The 17,700-nt window shown below is 36.3% G+C and overlaps 1 long non-coding RNA gene across 2 annotated transcripts in view; it reads right to left on the bottom strand.

Moving 5' to 3' along the window:
• The window catches only part of LOC140696588 (uncharacterized), a 208,168-nt gene extending 192,151 nt beyond the window's left edge, over positions 1-16,017 (bottom strand). For both annotated transcript variants that reach the window (XR_012073078.1, XR_012073077.1), the window contains exon 1: positions 15,549-16,017. This is a non-coding gene — a long non-coding RNA (uncharacterized lncRNA). The remainder of the gene's footprint in view (positions 1-15,548) is intronic.
• Between the last annotated feature and the right edge of the window lie 1,683 nt (positions 16,018-17,700).

The raw sequence follows: 17,700 nt of genomic DNA, 5'->3' as shown, positions 1-17,700 counted from the left end.
AAAATGAGAACAGTTACGGAAATGACACTAAGCACTTTCCAATGTATATTTAGCTATGAGAGACTTACTGAAACCATTGGTAGTGTCTTTGTCTTGTGTCAGCTTAGATAGAACTACATTTCCCAGAGTTCCTTTTCCTACAGGCTCCTGGGTCAGAGTTGGCCACAAGAGAAATTTACATGAGATTTGCAGGGCAGAAACAAGGAAGCAGGCATTTTTATGGTCTAAGTTTTCATACGGAAGGCCCTTGTTTGCATGCACTTATGTAATTGCTTTTGATCTCACTCATCTTGTTGGTGTTGATAACAGCCAGGTTTATCAGACCTCTTCCTTCAACTCCCCAGAACCCTGGGGAAGGCACATAGGCACATGGGCAGAAGGGGTGCCAGCTTACACTACAGATCACCTGTGTCATTGACCCCTGGAGGCAGTGAGAAACAGGCATGGTCCTGGTGTGCCCAACAAGTTCCTATTATTCCTTGGTCTCTCCTTCTTTATGTCTATCTGCCCTTTCCAGCTGATGTCTTTACAGACATTAGGCCCATGGGCAGATGCAGTTACAGCAGGCTTATGTAGACTGCTCAACAGGAATGATGTAACATTTAATCACTTTGTTAAATTTCTTATTCCGTATCACTCATGGTGGATCTGCTTCTCTTATTGAACCCTGAACAGTATACCAGTCATTCCTTGTGGATTGAGTTTAGCAAACTTTTAGAGTTTGGGGCTATGGATGCTATCAGGGATAGCCTGTCATGGTAGAAAAGACAAAGGTCAGAAAAATGTAGTACTTCCTTAAAATCGGCGTGGGGAAACAAAAGTTCAGCTGAAACAAAGGGCATTCAATATATGAACAATTAAATAAAATACAGTATTTATCAAGTGGGTTTTACTCCAACCGTAAGATATCTATTTCACGTGTCATATGACGTAAGCATGCTACCATGGCAACATGGAATTTCTGAGGCAGAAATTGTCTTGCTCATAGAAAAATGGGGATAACTATGAATTATCATGTATTCAGTGATTCGAACCTGGCTGCAGATCCAACCTTCATGCAGGTATACCTACATACTGAATAATGGCAGCAAGAAGTTGAATTTGATGTCATAAAACTAGCTAAATTCCATTTGCGGGGACCCTCAGGAAAAATTAAATTTTCTCTAACACCACCTACCCACAAGAAATGAATACAGACTGTCTAATGCAGTTGTGTCCATCTGAGCTGCCAGAAATCAAACTATACGTGATGACTAACAAGTTACGAAGAAAAAACCCCAAAAAACAAACTTCAAAGAGTTAAGAAACAATGTTTTAAGCACTTCCAATTCTGAAAGGAAATCCACAGCAAATTTCAGCACAGCTGGGTTAACTACATGACTTGGTTTTCTCTGGACACCCTGGTCTTTGCTTGATTTACCAGAGAAAATATTCACAAACTTCTCTTTCATTCTCAAATACGTTACAGTTTTGACAAAAACTATCTTTTACCCTAGTAATAAGCCAATCACATGGAAAGTGAAGATCAGATGAAATAATAAAAATAGCTAACTTGTATTGAGTACTAGTCTATGTCGGCATTGTCCTGTGAAATTTAACATATTACTTTATTTAGTCCTAGCAAACTCCTTCCACCATGAGGGGAGTATCGTTAACACTCTCTTTGGTAAGAGGCCTGAGCCATGTAGAAATTGCAGCTCACCAAAGCCCACATGGTTGTAAGTGGCAGAGCAGAGCAATCGAAATGTAGAGGCCTTAACCATTATGACAAACTACAGTAAGAGTCTAAGGACAGTGGATGGCAATGCCCTGGCTTTGCACAGAGAGAATCTTTCCAGCTTTTGCCCCTCCAAAGTGCTTCAGTTTCCCCACACATTTGCTAGTGTTCTATACCAAAATATGTGATGGTTGATTTTATGTCAACGTGGCCAGGCTGTGGTGACTAGTTGCTGGGTTACCCATGATATGTTACTATGAGTGTATTTTGTAGATGTGATTAACATTTATAATCAGCTGACTTTCAATAAAGAAGATTACCCTCCATAATGTGGGTGGGCCTTAGCTAATCCGTTGAAGGCCTTAAGAGCAAAAACTGAGATTTCCTAGATAAGAAGGGCTTCAACCTCAGGACTGTATCATAGATATCCAGCTTAGTTTCCACTTTCCTGGACTGCCCTGTGGAGTTGGGGTCAAGACCGTGACTTCAATTCTTGCCTGGGTTTCCAGCCAGTGCATCTGCCTACAGATTTTGGACTTGATGGCCCCCATAACTGTGTAGGCCAATTTCTTAAAATAAATCTCTCTCTCTCTTCCTTATTTATGTAGGGAGTATATGCTACTCTTTCCCCCATGTTATAAGTGAGAAAAGTAAGATACTAGAGATACTGACTAACTTACCCAGTCAATGTTACACAGCTACACAGTGATAAAACAGAGTATTAACCCAAGCATATCTGACCTCAGAGACTCAGTGTATAGCCACTAATCTACGTTGTAACCCAGTGGTACACAAGCCCAATGTAGGTGACAAAAGTAGGGATGTAGGGTGAAAAAAGTCAGGGACTTAAAGTCAAGACTCCTGGATTTTCAGTCAAGTTTTGAAAGCTACAAACAAAATGCCCTTAAGTAACTCCGTTTCCTCTCTAAACTCCAGATTTTCTGTCTATAAATAAAGAGCTTCCAATAACTTTGATATAAAGATAAAATATGCCAACATACGAAAATTTAAGCTTCATTTTATTTTCCAGATGAGAATTTTTATCTTGATCTCACTCTTCCATTGACCACAAACGTCCAGAGATATTGAACATTAAAATAACGCCTGCATCAGGAGATCTAAGATACAGCACCCAGTGTCCATAGAGTCCCCTTTTCATTTACTGACATTAACATAAGGAATTCTAGAACATTTTATCAGCATAGAGGCTTTGAGATAGCACCAATACTTTTCTTAACCATTTAGATTAGTGTGTGTATGTGTGCATGTGCATATCCATTTAAAATGTTAAAAATTTACGATCTGAAAAATTTATAAAAAGGAAATAAGAAAAAAATAGGGCCAAATGAGTAAAGCAATTAAACTGAAAAAAAAACCCTTGAAAAAGCAATAAATATTAAGATTAATAAAATGTCAGTGGTGAATAAAAAGTCAATAAAAATACAAAAACAATACTAAGTCAGACACTGTGATAGAGCTGAGAAATGAGAGGTCTTACCAAATTAGGGAAAATCCAGGAAACTTTAAGGGAAATTTTGCAAAGTGTTGTTTCAAAAAAACCTTCACAATGCACTTAATGACTTTGTTCAGGATATTTTGAGAGAATGCAAAAGTATATGTTCATGATACTGCAATTCCATTATTCTTAGAGTAAAGGTGCAATGGTTTCTTTACTTAAATAGCTCAGCTTTACTTTCTTCCTTTAATTGAGCAGCAGCATGGCCTTAAGGTATCTTTACACTCAGCAGGAGGAAAGGTAAGAATTCAGAAGCAAGAAAGAGTATAGGAGAAATGAACAGAAAAATCAAAGGAAAATACAGGGGAAGCCAAAACTAAGAAAGAAGAGAAGGCAATTTATTTTAGCAACATGGTGAACTGAAGAGAAGAAAGGATTGTCTAATACGACAACTTGCAGGGACAGATCCAAGTGAGCTTATTGAGTCATTTTACGTGAGAGTCAAATCATAACCAATAAATTTCAAGCCCTGAAGTCCATTTGGCACATTGTGTACGGTACATGAAATTGTCCGTTTTGCTTCCATAGGGTCAAGATATTTGGAAGAAGATTAGGTAAATGGCCGCATATCCCAAAGGAGTTGTTAATTTTTTTTATTGGTACATTGAGCCAATGTAGTTTAACTCTGTAGATTCAGACTCTAGACTTCTCCGTGCCCTCACATCGTTGACGTTAATAGGAAAAGGGTATGTAAAAGAGATAGATGTGAGTTAAGCTGGGAAAGAAAACGCAGCTTTCTGTCTTTGTTCTTGGGACAGGATGGAATGATATACTAACCAGTTTCCTCAGCTCATTTCTGCAGTAATGTTTTTCAGACCTTAGCTCTTTCCTCCCTTTCCTACTACAAAGGCAGCACATGGCGCCATAGCCTTGCACAAAGAAAAGAAAACATGGTAGTAAATTATCTTAAATACACCTGAACTTATGATATCCAGAGTCAAGCTTTCCCTAGGAGGTTTTTTTTTTTTTTCACATAATTCTAGATTTATTTTGCCATTTAAAAGTTTGTTTTGGCTGGGGTCGAAATTTAATTTGTTCTTCAAAGAAATATAACAATGGAAATACAAAGTGGAAGCTTTTGTTCACTCTCTGGGAGTTCTGAAAAGTAGTAATTATAAAATGATAAGATTCTAAATGAAAATGTCGCTTGGAAAGGTTGAGGTTGACAGCAGCACAGACCTATGTGAAGGGAAAAAAGTCACATTATATTCATGAACATAAATATAACCAGATGATGTAATTTTACATCTTTTGATGATTTATTATATAAATGCTTCATGCGTTTGAAATAAAATCCTTTCTAAAAATAAATGTTCATTAGAAGTCTTAGAAAATAGTATTTCTTTTGAAGAAATAGTACTCATAAAATAGATTATTATTATTAAAAGAATTACTAGTAGGCTGATAAAATAATATAAATGGAGAAAATTGATACACACACACATACACACATTGAATCAGAGAGTAATGCGTTAATTATGACAGACATTTTCACCTATTTCCAGTCATGTCATTCAGTCTGTATTGAACAACTGATCTGACCTCAGCCATCTCACTATGGTTCCACTTGTCCCCTTGGAAACACACACACACACACATACCCCCCACCCCAAACACATACAACGGCCACGATAATGACAGCAAGTTTGGGATTTGAAAAAAATGCAATGTCAGTTTTATAACTATACACACTGATTAGAAGCCAACTTTTGCCAAAGAATATGGCCGGAGGGTCTTTTTTCACTATGAGTTTCTATGACACCTTCTGTGTGGTGAAGCTCAGCGGGGTTCAAGAGAATGGTTCACTTGTGCAGACACTTTTCCGCTTTAGCTTTCTAGACTTCTAAAACGTGTCGCTTGATTATATGTTAGAAAAATGGACGGCACTTTCACCTGCACATATGTATGTATGCACACGTTCAAAGGTGTGCACACACAGGTGTGTCTTAGCAACCAAGTGTGTCACTTCCCTGCACATACGAACCTCCTCCAAAACTCCACTAAAGGGTTTCTTTAAGTTTCAGAATGCTAATTTGATGTGGAAGCAGCAGGAGAGCTGGTTCCCTAATCCCGTCACTGTCTTTAGAGTTGTCACTTGATATCTCTGCATGAAATGACTGACACAGGGATGTTTCTTCCAGGCTGATTAGCTGATAGATTTCCTTATGACACAGAGAAATTTGTGTCTCTCTTTATCTCTCGTTTCCCACATCTGTACACACAGCCTTTGACAAATCAAGACAAATATAAATGTCAACGTGCTCCAGTTTGTCTGTGGCCCTAAACTGAGTTGATTGCCCTCAAACATGAGAATTCTAGTTAACATTCATTGAAATTAGCTGTAGAGTATGAGAAACATTGAGAGACAATGTTGTGACTGTTGAGGGCAAACTTTACACCCTTCAAGAAAAAAAAAAAAACAGTGAACACAATATAACGAGTGCTCTTCTGTAGTTGCACAGAATTACACTAAACCAAAAAAAATTGATGTCTGCAGGAATCATATGCCATTGTTTTAAGAAGGAACATCATTCTGCAATTTAATCCTGTGGACAATTAACTGAATTTTTCATGTTACATGATTTTAAAATTCAAACAAATGTCTATGATAGTATTAAGAAGCCAGGGAATGCAGAGGAGTATGAGTGGAAAGACTGAGTAATTTCTTAACAAATGTTTCATTATCTAAATTTAACAATGACCCTAGGTTTGCCCTCAAATCAATTGTTCAAAAAATAATTTTTACATCAACTTACCAAATAACCAATATCCGTATCAGAATCAGTTCAATGTTAGTTAATATTCTACCTTGTCATGTCATATAGATTTGTTTGAGCTAATTTTATTAAGAGTACATTAAATCTACTTTATCTTTTAGATACAGGGAGCTTTATTTTATTTTTTAGTTAGTTCCACACCTTTGAGGTTTAGAACTGAAAGAGGTCTCAGTGGTCATTTCATAGTACTGCCTCTTTTCATTGATGGAGAAGCTGATGACAGAAAATTTAAAGTAATTTCTTTACTCTTACAGGTAATTTATGACAAGACCAAGCCTAGAATTGTGTTTTCTGTTTCCCTACTCAAAAATTCTTTATGTTACTCCATACTTCCTAAGTTAACTATCTTTTTTTTGAACTTAGTAGAAATTAGAAAACTTGTAGAATGTGAGGAAGTAATAGTTAAATAAAACGGCTTTAAATTTTTTAAAAATCTAGTTTTCAGTTGGCTGTCTATACATGCTAAGTTTGTGATATTAAACTACTCATTTGTCTGTTTCTGTAGTTTTCATCTCTAGAATGATTACATGAAGTCTTCATAGGCTTGTTAGAAGAATAAAATCGTATTGTGCATTTAGACCATTTATCTCAAATAGTAAGTGCCAAGTGAATATAACCATTAGTACAGCCCCAGTGTTGGAAAACTTTTTCTATAAAGGCAAGATTGTAGATATTTTAAATTTTTAAGCCATTATAGGGCAAAAGCAGCCATAGACAATATGTACATGAATGGGCTATGTTTCAATAAAAACCTTATTTACAAAAACAAGCAGTGGGTTAGATTTGGTCCATGGACCATAGTTTATTGATTTCTGGTGTAGTCCATAACTGTCAAATTAGGCTTGCTACAGTTCCTCAAGTGGTAAAATGGTAAATACTGTATTATTCTTTATTTGTTTTTTTTTCCTGCAGAAACCTATGTGGAAAAAGATGTATACCTTGACAGGATATACATAAAAGGTCTAAAATCAGTTATGTCATTACTTCTCAAGGATGCATTCAATTGTGTTGTATGCTTGCTGATTCAACCTGTCAAGATCCATAAACAATGAACAGAAGTTCATATATGTAACCAAATACAGATGCAAACATGGACCTCATTGAAAATTCCATGCATGTTGCTGGTCACAGAGTTACCATAGATAGAGGTAATTAGTGACGCATGTTTTTAGGACTGGATTGTTTTGTCTCTGTTTCTGTTGACAAAAGGGAGTTTCAAACATTCAAACCTCTAGTGTCTGTCATGATATGAAAGAGGGTCAAAAATTCCACCTTGCAATCCCAGGCTACACAGAATAATCAACACTTTCATCTTCATACCAAGTCACCTAGATACAGCACATAATAAATTCTTGAGAAAATGTACCAAACTACATCCATCCATTTTCCTGTTGGTAAAAGACAACATTAAATTTCCTTTGGGAAGCCACCATTGACTCCTAAGTAAGCCACTTTCACCTCTATGATGTGGGTGGAGTTAGGGAGTCAGTGTGTCCACGATTGGCTAAGCCAATGGGTGAGAAGCACTCTCCCAGCCATAGGCACTGGGTCAAAGATGTGTAAGTGTCCAGTAAGAGGGATGAAGACACAGTGGGAAGTTTGCTGAGATTCCTGAGAGGGAAGCAAGTGTTTTTCTCCCTGAAAGAATACAGGGGGTGGAACTGCTACCATCCTCTTCCTCTCACATAGCGTGGAATGGTGAGGGAAGTTCCTGTCATCCCAGGGCCAGGCTACAGGGTATGAATTGTATAGAGAGACTTTTAAGACAACTCTAAAACCTAAAAAAAGAATGCCTTTTGTTATCACAACTCACAGACAATTCTGAACACTGTCAATGATAAAATGATCTTCCCATTGAGGGTAGACCTCTCCACAGTGGCTCCTCTCACCACTACCTTCTTGGTATCCTCTGCCTCCACACAGAGCTTGAGACTTCCAGACAAGGGCTGAGAATAAAAGAAACCTGATCTAGATGATATCACAGAGTTCTGATTCTGGCCATGCCAAAGACCAGCCTTGCCCCTGAACATTCTTTTGCAAGAAAACCAGAATTTGGGGTAGGAGGGTATAGCTCAGTGGTTGAGCACATGCTTAGTATGCATGAGGTCTTGGGTTCAATCCCCAGTACCTCTATTAACAAAAATTAGATTAAATTAAAAAAGAGAGAATTAAAATTTCCTTTCTGCTTAAACCAGTTTAGATCCAGTTTTCAAACATCTGAATCTCAAGGTTTTTTGTTTTTTATTTTAAATTCAAACTTTCAAGTGTTCAACTTATCAACATAGTTTATATTTCAATGATTATCAACCACTTATAACTTAGTTTTGGGGTGTTTATGCATAGCAGTTACTGGAAACATGAAATTTCAGAGATAAAACTCACAGTGATGCCTTTCATCAGAAATGCTTGAATCAGCTACTGCCTAGAAGATTGTTTTATATATTGGGGTTTCTTCAGTCTTCAAAAAACTAAACAAATAAAATAGTTATTTTTGATCTTCTTTATCTCACTGAACAGCAAATGTTATACATACATGTGTAATATGTATACACACATACACATACATGTGTACACACACACATACCACACACATAGTTGGTCCTGACTTTTTAATCAGACTCTATAAACTTGTCTAAGACCACTGTAAACTTTCCTCTAGGCTAGACACCATTCAGATATCCTTCCAACATTATTATGTTACGTTCTTGTTTTGCCTAGGCAGCAAATATGAGTGTGCTCCATTTTGACTTTCAGCTTAAATCTGTGTAGATATTTTTGGAAAAAAAAATCCTGGTAATAATTCTGCTCAACCTCTAATGTGTACTCTTAGTGACCTACCCTGTGTAGAGGAGGATAAGTGAGAGATGATCTGCTTTTTTTTGTTTGCTTTTTTTTCTTTTTCCCTACATTATAGCAGCAGTCTTCTGATTGTTATCTTCATCCTGAGGAAGCTTGGTTTTAAGTTTCCCTTTGAATCCTGACTGATGCATGACTATCAGCATACGGCCTTTGCCCAATATTTGACTTCCCCCAAAGTATATACATAAGCAATTAATAACCTTCTCAAAGTGCAATGAAATTAGCTTTCTGATTATGTGATTTAATTGCTACAGTGCTCAGACCAGGTCATTTGCACTGCATCTTCACAGGACAATCTGATATAAGGTACTGAAGGACATGGGATAAAAGGGAAAGTGGAGACCTAAACTAGAAAGAGAGAATCTGCATTTTTGCAGAATCTGAAATGAACATAGTAATTTCACATTCATTCTAGCATTTCTACCATTGGATTAGTAGTTATTCTTCAGATTGTACAATACAGATGGTGAGTTAGAAACTACATTTTTATTTAGAACTTTAATAACAACAAAGTGTATACAGTACTCCCCTTGTGCCAAGAACTATTCTAAGCACTTACTCATAATAACTAAGTAGATTACTGCAAGGGAGATACTATTATTGTCATTGTTCCCTTTAAAAGTATGAGAAGACAGACAGAAAGATTTCATATAACCTGTACATAGTCCACAGCTAGTAAGTAGCAGAGTTAGCACTTGAACTAAGGCAGTCTGGGTCGGAAACATGTACATAAAAAATCATTGTGTTGCTTCTCAGTAAGTATTTAAGGATTGTACAATGATGCAATTGCACTAAGGAATAATCTATCTGAGGCTTTGTTCCAGGTAAGGTGGTGTCAGCATGCTGTCTATGACATACAACAGAACTGTAAAACCTGCACAGAAGGTAACTCTAAAAATTAAAGAGTACTAGGCAGATTAGTTGGGAGGAGGGTGGGGGTGGTTGAAATATCAGTGAACTGAAAGTTAGTTTGCCATTTTACTTTTCCTCTGGTCTTAATGCAACCCAACCTGATCTTAATGAAACCCAAAGCTGGAAGTGGGCACTGGGCTGGAGTCAGAGAAAGCTCAGAGAGAAGGCTTCTGTTGCAGGATTGGAAGTTAAGGAAGGGGATGCCTAACAAGGGGAACAGTGTAGATACCTTCATAGTTGTTGTGTTCTTTTTTTTTTTTTCCATTAAAAAAAACATCCATCATCCTATTGTGCACCAGTCCCTAAACAATCCGGTGTTGGTTATAACAACAGTCAGCAGTAGAGGCCTAGCAGAGGAGGGGAAACTTCCTCTCTGACCAGGGAATCTGTTGTCCCGAAAAGATAGCAAACTTCTGATGCTTTCAATTTCTTGCACGCTCCCTCCCTCTCTCTCTCTTTCTCTCTCTCTCCCTCTGGGTCTCTGTCCTCCTGCCTCTTGGGCCCAGATGTTGGCACAGCTCCAAAGGAACACAGTGGAGCAGGGCAAACAAACCCCAGACTGCTGGTCAGAGGAACAGAGAGGAGCTCCAGAGACCAAGAGAGTACCGGGGAGATCGTGATGAGGGAGGAGCTCAGAAAAGCAGCTCTAGAAAGTTGTTTATGTGCTCCTGGGCTCACTTCCAAGCTGTGCATAAATGGATTGCATTCCAGTCAGCCTGACAAAATATATGAAAAGCCTACTAACAGTTAGACCAGATCCCAAGCCCCAATCTGACCAATGGGTAACCGATACTTGGGAGAAATCCAAAGAGAATATGAAAATATTTTAAAACTACACTGAAATTGGACCTGTTGCCCACAGAAGGCAGGTTGGAACTTGCAGTACTAAACTAACCATGTCAATTTTCTTAAAAAAAAAAAAGAATATTCTACAGGATTCAAACAAGCCTCAGAGAATTATAACATAATATTTTAAGTATCCAGGGTATAATCCAAATTTACTTGGAATGTGGAGAACCAGGACAATCTCAATTCATATGGAAAAGACAATCAACAGATGCCAAGGTGGAAATAAAACAAATTTTGGACTTAAGCTATGAAAGTATTAAAAAAGCTGCTATAAAAATACTGCAACAAACAATTGTAACTAGCTTGAAGTCAATGGAAATACAGAAAACCTCAGCAAAAAGGAAACAAGCAGAAGATTTCAATATCTGAGTGAATTACAGATGAGAGTCAGTGAACTTGATGTTAGATCAATCGATCTATCAAGATCCAGCAGGAATTGAGAGAAAAATCATTGGAAAAAAGTTGATCAAAGTCTCCAAAGGTTTAACATTTATGTTATAAAAGTCCAAGAAGAGAGGGGGAAAAAAAGATGCAATGCTAAAAAATGATTTAAAGAAAATAAAATGGTTGAAAATTTCCAAAGTTTGATCAGACCCTAAACAGTATAAAAACAAAACAAGTCCAGAAACATTGTAATAAAACTATTAAAAACTAAAGACAAAGACAAAATATTGAATGCAGTCATAGAAAAATGACATATTGTCTGTAGAGGAACAAAAACACAAATACTTGTGGGGTTCTCATTAGAAATTATGAAGGCCAGAAAGAAGTGGACCAAGTGCTCAAAACAAAACAAAATAATCAACTCAGGATTCTATAATCTGCAAAAATACCATTTATGAATGAAGATAATATAAGAACATTCTCAGATAAAGAAAAATGGACTTTGTTGCCAACAAGACTGTTCTTAAAAGTATTGGTAAAGGAAGTTCTTTATACAGAAGGAAAATACTACTAGAGGAAATCTGGAAGTTTCAAGTAGAAAGAAAGAGCCTGACAAATGATACGTTCCAGATAATACAGTATAATAATTTCCCTTATTTTTTATAAGGTATTTGATCACTGAGAATAAAAAAGTATAAGATTTTTCTGGTGAAGCTTTCAATTAAATTCTGGAGAATGAATATATATATATATATATATATATGCACATATATATACACACATATATATATTTATGTAATGAAAGGAGATGGAAAAGGGAACTTGTACTGTGATAAGTTTTCTAAACTCAATTAGAAGTGAATATAGAATTCAACACATACCAAAAAAGGTCCAAATGTACAGGCAAAGCTAGTAAAAAAAATTTTAAAGGTAAAATAAATTGGAACATTAGGTAATATTTAGATAACATGCAAGAACACAAGAAAGGGAAAAAAGAGGTTCAGAATATGGAGGAATATAGAGAAAACAAATAAAATGGCAGATCTAATTTCAAATATATTAATAATAAATATAAATATTTTAAACAAACCAATTAAAAGACATAGATTGTCAGAATGGATTAAAAGACATGGACAGATTATATGCTATGAAATTCACTTCAGATATAATGATATAGATTGGGTAAACAAAAATGGATAAAGTTATATCATGTTAATATTAATCAAAAGAAAGCTGAAGGTAACTTCTGTAAAAATGATATAAAAAGGACCTCTAAAAATTATCTTACCTGCAAGGCTATTTTTATTTGACCTGACTCCAAGACCTCCCAGTGTGAGCAGGCTTTCTCTAAGGGCATTTGTTGAAAGCAATTAAGTGCATCTGATAAAATGCATGCCTCTTTCAGGAAGTGGACAGTAGCTTGGGCAAAGGACAGGTTACCAAAAGAAGTTTTAAGGTAGAGCTGGAGAATGAGATAACCATAGGGGCTTTGAAGCTTTAACATATTACCTGGAATCTAGAAGACCACATGCAAACATTGGAGTATATGCCCAGGTCTATAAGCATCTGCAGAAAAGATCCAAGAGGGCCCACCCTGAGTTAACCTTGAGATTCTGCTCAAGTAGGAAGTAAAGACAGACCAAACTATTGAAAGACAAAGAGAGAAACTGAAAGAAAAAGAGAGAACACTTACACGCAACCAAGGTTAATTCATTAAGAAGATACAACAATTCTAAATATAACAGATCTTCAAACCTCCTGACGCAATGATGTACAGAACTGAAAGAAGAGATATAAAAATCTACAATATAGTTAGAGATATTAACATCCTTGTATTATTTTCCTAGGGCTACCATAAAAAAAGTAATACAAACTGGCTGGTTTAAACAACAGAAATTTATTGTCTCACAATTCTGGAGGCTAGAAGTCTGAGATCAAAGTGTCAGCAGGATTGGTTCCTTCTCCTGACTGTGCCATGCCTCTCTCCTAGCCTCTGGGGCTTTGCTGGCAGCCTTTAGCACTCCTTGGCTTCTAAGCTCTTCACATGGCATTCTGTGTGTGTGTGTGTGTGTGTGCGCGCCTCTTTATAAGGACAATAGTTACACTGGATTAGGGGCCAACCCTATCCAGTAGAACCTCATCTAAACTATATTTGCAATGGCCCTATTTCTGAATAAGGTCACATTTGTGGTACTGGAGTTTAGACTACAACATAGTAGTTTGATGGGATACAACCAAATCCATAACAATTCCTCTCTCAGTAATAGAAATAGTAAATAGAAACTCAGCAAAGGACACAGAAGAACTGAATTGAACCATCAATCAACTGGATCTAGTATATGTTTATAGAACATTCCAACAATACTGAAATACATTTTTTTATAACTAGGTATGTAGAATTAACTATGATAGATTTTATCTTGGGTAAGTAAAAAACCAAAAATTAAAATAATCCACAAGTAGAGAAATCTCAAGGAAAATTAAAATTATTTTAAACTGAAAGAACATGGCAACACATTGTGGAAACATTTTTGTGATGTTGATAAAGCAGTGTTTAGAAAGAAATTTGTTGTAGTGAATATTTTATTTATAAAAAGAACACAGATCTCACATCAATAATCTAAACTTCTACATAAAGGAACCAGAAAAACAGAAGCAAAGCAAACCTAAACCAAGTGAATAAAAAATAATAATAAATATGAAAGCTGACTCTTAAAAAATGACAAATTTGTAGCAATGTTGACCATGTAAATAAAAGAAAGTATAATTTGCCTCCATCAGAAACTGAAACAGCGATATTGTTACCATTTTCACACACAGTAAAAGGAAATAAGCAACTATTATGAATAATTCCAAGGTTATAAAATTCACCACTTAGCTGAGATTTACTAATTCCTCAAAAAACACAATTTACCAAAAACTCAAACACTAAATAGGTTATCTTAGTATTTTGATAACTATTAAAGAAAATGTTTTTATAATTAAAACTTTTCAAAAACAGCTATCACTAGGCCTAAATAATTTTTCTGGTGAACTCTACTAGATTTTTAAAGGAGAAATAACAAAAATTCTATACAATCTGTCCCAGAATATAGAAGGGGGAACATTTTCCAACTTCTTTTATGAAGTTCCATTACCCTGATCTCCAAATCCCCAGGAGAAAGCATTTTTTAGAAGTGCTAATCAATCCCTCATTAATATCAGGACATAACCAAGTTAAGTTTATCTTAGAAATGCAAGGCTGGTAGAAGTTTGAATATTCAGATATTAATCAATCTAGCCCCCTGTATTAACAGTCTAAATTAGAATGCCAACATGATTATATCAATTGATGTAGAAAACATATTTTAAAATTCACGATCTTTCTATGTTAAAAATACTCAGCAAATTAGGAATAGCAGAGAATCCTTGATGTGGTAAAGGACATCTACACAAAACCTACAGGTAACATCATGCTTAGAGGTGGCTGTTTTCTTACAAAGATGTTCTCTAATCTCACTGCTCCTGTTCAGTGTCTTACTGGAAGCCCCAGCTAGCACCAAAAGAAATTTGGCCTCATGATTCGAAGGTTTAAAAAAAAAAAAAGCAAACCCACTTTTATTCATAGACAACATTATGGTCTACATGTAAAAGTCTAAGGAAACTACTAAAATAAAATCCTGGAACTAGTAAATGGTCTAGCAACTTTGCAGGATCAAAATCAACATAGAAAAATTAAATCTCTGTATGTGAAGCAATGTACAACTGAAAACTCAAATTAAATGATCAATACCTCAAAATACTAATATTCATTTATCAATATAACAAAATATATATACCTCTGGTCCTGTAAAGATCAGATTTGTAAAACAAGGACAGTTGGGTTTTTTTGTTTGTTTGTTTTTTCCATTAAAGAATTGTGGCCACTTCAGCCATATCAAAGGTCTGGCATACGCATTCACCTATGTTGGAATGTTTTACTTTCCTTCATTTAGCTTAGCGGAGAAGACCTTCCACCAAAAATATTTCCTATCATTCAAATATCAGCTATAGTAAGTTTAGTCAGACCTGTGGCCTCCCATTTTGGTAATCCATTTACAAATACTTTTGAGGATCCTCCCTGAGTTTAAGATCTTCTCTAATTATAGCCCTCAGTTTAGCCTTTGATCTGAAGAGGCTTGCTTACAGCCTCATCTGGTCCCATTTCCATTTAATAGTGTCTTCAGAGTAGAAAGGAAATTCAGACAGAAAATTCCTAGAGTGAGTACTCAAATACAGAAAGACAGAGCAGAGCAGTAGTTAAAATTTTAGGTACCTTTTATATCATTAATCTTTCACTAGTCTTCTACAAATCTTTCAACGAGGCTGTTTTGGAATTTTGAAGACTTTTGGGGCTTCTGCATACTAATCAAAATAGGTACAGTAGTATAAGCTGAATATTCTCTAAAATTTTAACCATTTAGATGTTTCTCCAATTCAAAGGATCCATGGAGCTAGCCCCATAAATATTTTTCACTGCTAATCTAATGTTAGAAAAGAGGAAAAAAACACTTACCATTGTTGTTTCCAGTAGACCCTTAAGGCACAGATCCAGAAGACTGCAGGCTTTAACTGCATGCTCACAATGGTTTTAGGGTGTCAAAAAAAACCCGATTGGCCACTTCAGGACTTGATTTCCTTTAGTTCCCAATTAAGCACTTGCAAGCATACATAAATTCAGCTGGTATTCCCTCAGGGGTCTATTCGCACGGGAGCCATTTGGCCTTTGAGGCACAACTTCCAGTATTATTTCTGTAGCCGAGTTCAGATATGAGGCATGAGGTATGACCTGAACAATTTTCTGAGGAAAGTGTGGCGGGACGCACGTGTGCTGCTTCTGAGTCTAGCTCCCCAAGGGATTACCTTTTAGTCCGTTTGACTTTTACTTGGCTCGGTTTCTTCCTGAGTGAACCTAAAACCGTCAAGGGTGCTCGGAGCTCGCGACCCCTCCTGGACGAGCGGTATTTCCTTTCCTTAAGGGTGGTGGTGGGCTTCCCCTACAGACTCCTGATATCGCGAGAACCTAATCGCGAGAATTGATCCTCAGACACTTCCGCGAGATTCTCCGTGGCTTGAGGACGTGTGAGGATGCCTGGCGCCTGAAGGAGCAAGGTATCTTTTTATTCTTCGGGAGCCGAATAATTCAGTCTCCCATTTCACTAGCAAAAGTTTTGTTCAGACCTTATATCAACTCATTTTTATTTTGATTTAAGCCAAATTTAACAAAAAATCCAGCCACTGGGCCTCTTGCCCAGACCCCCTAGGCCCTGCCTAGGAAATGCACCTGTGCCCCTTAAGACTCCCAAGTCTTAAGTGAAAACCAGCTTCAATAAAATTTTTAGGTTCACCACCCAAACAACAAGATCCGAATAACAGGAAAACTCACCGGAATACCTGAGGTACGGAGAAGCTGGTGAGGCTCACTGGGTCCATGCTGGTACCGAGCGCCAGTTCCGGTTAGACGCCTGGTGACCTCTGGCAGGTGTCTCTGATATTCTGCCGGCTGCTCCAAGCATATGTCGACCAAAACTTAATCAATCTAAGAAAGAAATGGAAAATTTTATTTGAGCCAAATTTGAGGATTATAACCTAGGAAGAGCGTCTCAGAAATCTCCATCCATTGGAAGTCAAGGTATGGTTACATAAGTTTTTTGAGACAGAGGGCTGTACATTAAATGACTTATTATTGATAGTTTACACAATCCAGATCTAAGCGTTGTCGCCATCCTTTCAAGATCAAGAAGGAATGTTATCTTTTAAGTTGTCCTCTTGTTGATGCTAGGAGAATGTTGCTCTTTATGGTTGAGCAGATGTTTCTGCCCATGGGGGATGCTGGGTCGAGGCACAATGCAGATACCCAATGCACAGTGTGGGGAGAGAGGAGGCCAGAGGGCAGAGAAAATTTTTATGTTTAAATTTTTCTTGTCTTACATAAAATATGAATTTTCTTTCACAATAATAAATCTTGATATATTTATAATTAGTATATAATACTATATATAATATATATGAGTATTTATATATAAAAATATATTTTATAATATATAAAATTAGCATTATATACTAATACTATATACATTCATTTCTTTATTGCATTATAAATCTTGTAATAACATTAAAATCATTTTGAAAAGTCCATTTTTTGCTATAGGCTTCTTTAAAATACCCTAATCCTAAGGATTATAGCAATTACATTTGGATACCAATAATTAGTCAATTCTTGTAGTGGTGTCCATTTGATTACTTCCAGTAGTTTCCTGTATGCCACTTTGAGCCATTGAAATTTCAGTACTGGAGAATGCATAAAAAATTGTCTTATCTGTTTTATTCATATGTGAGGAAAATGAGGGTTAGAGATGTTAAGAAACTTTTCCCAATTAGGCCATGATTCCAGATCTTTTTGCAAATTTAAATACCCTGACCCAGAATCAAAATTTGCCTTTCTTTTCTCCTTTCCTCTGTTCCATGACTTATTACAACTTATTTTCTGTTAAAATTCAGTATTATTTTCCCTGAAATACTCCAGAGACCTGGTTCCTCAGAGTCCAATGAGCACATTTTTTAAAAAATTTATCTTTCTTGAATTAAAAAATCTTTTGCGAAATCATTTAATACCAAATATATCTCAATTTTTTTCTAGAGCACGTAATTTTTCAGAAGAGATTATA

The sequence above is a fragment of the Vicugna pacos genome, chromosome 5 (genome assembly GCF_048564905.1).
Source record: "Vicugna pacos chromosome 5, VicPac4, whole genome shotgun sequence".
Classification (NCBI taxonomy): domain Eukaryota; kingdom Metazoa; phylum Chordata; class Mammalia; order Artiodactyla; family Camelidae; genus Vicugna; species Vicugna pacos.
The sequence above is the reverse complement of the archived record's forward strand: the minus strand, read 5'-3'. Positions and strand labels throughout refer to the sequence as shown.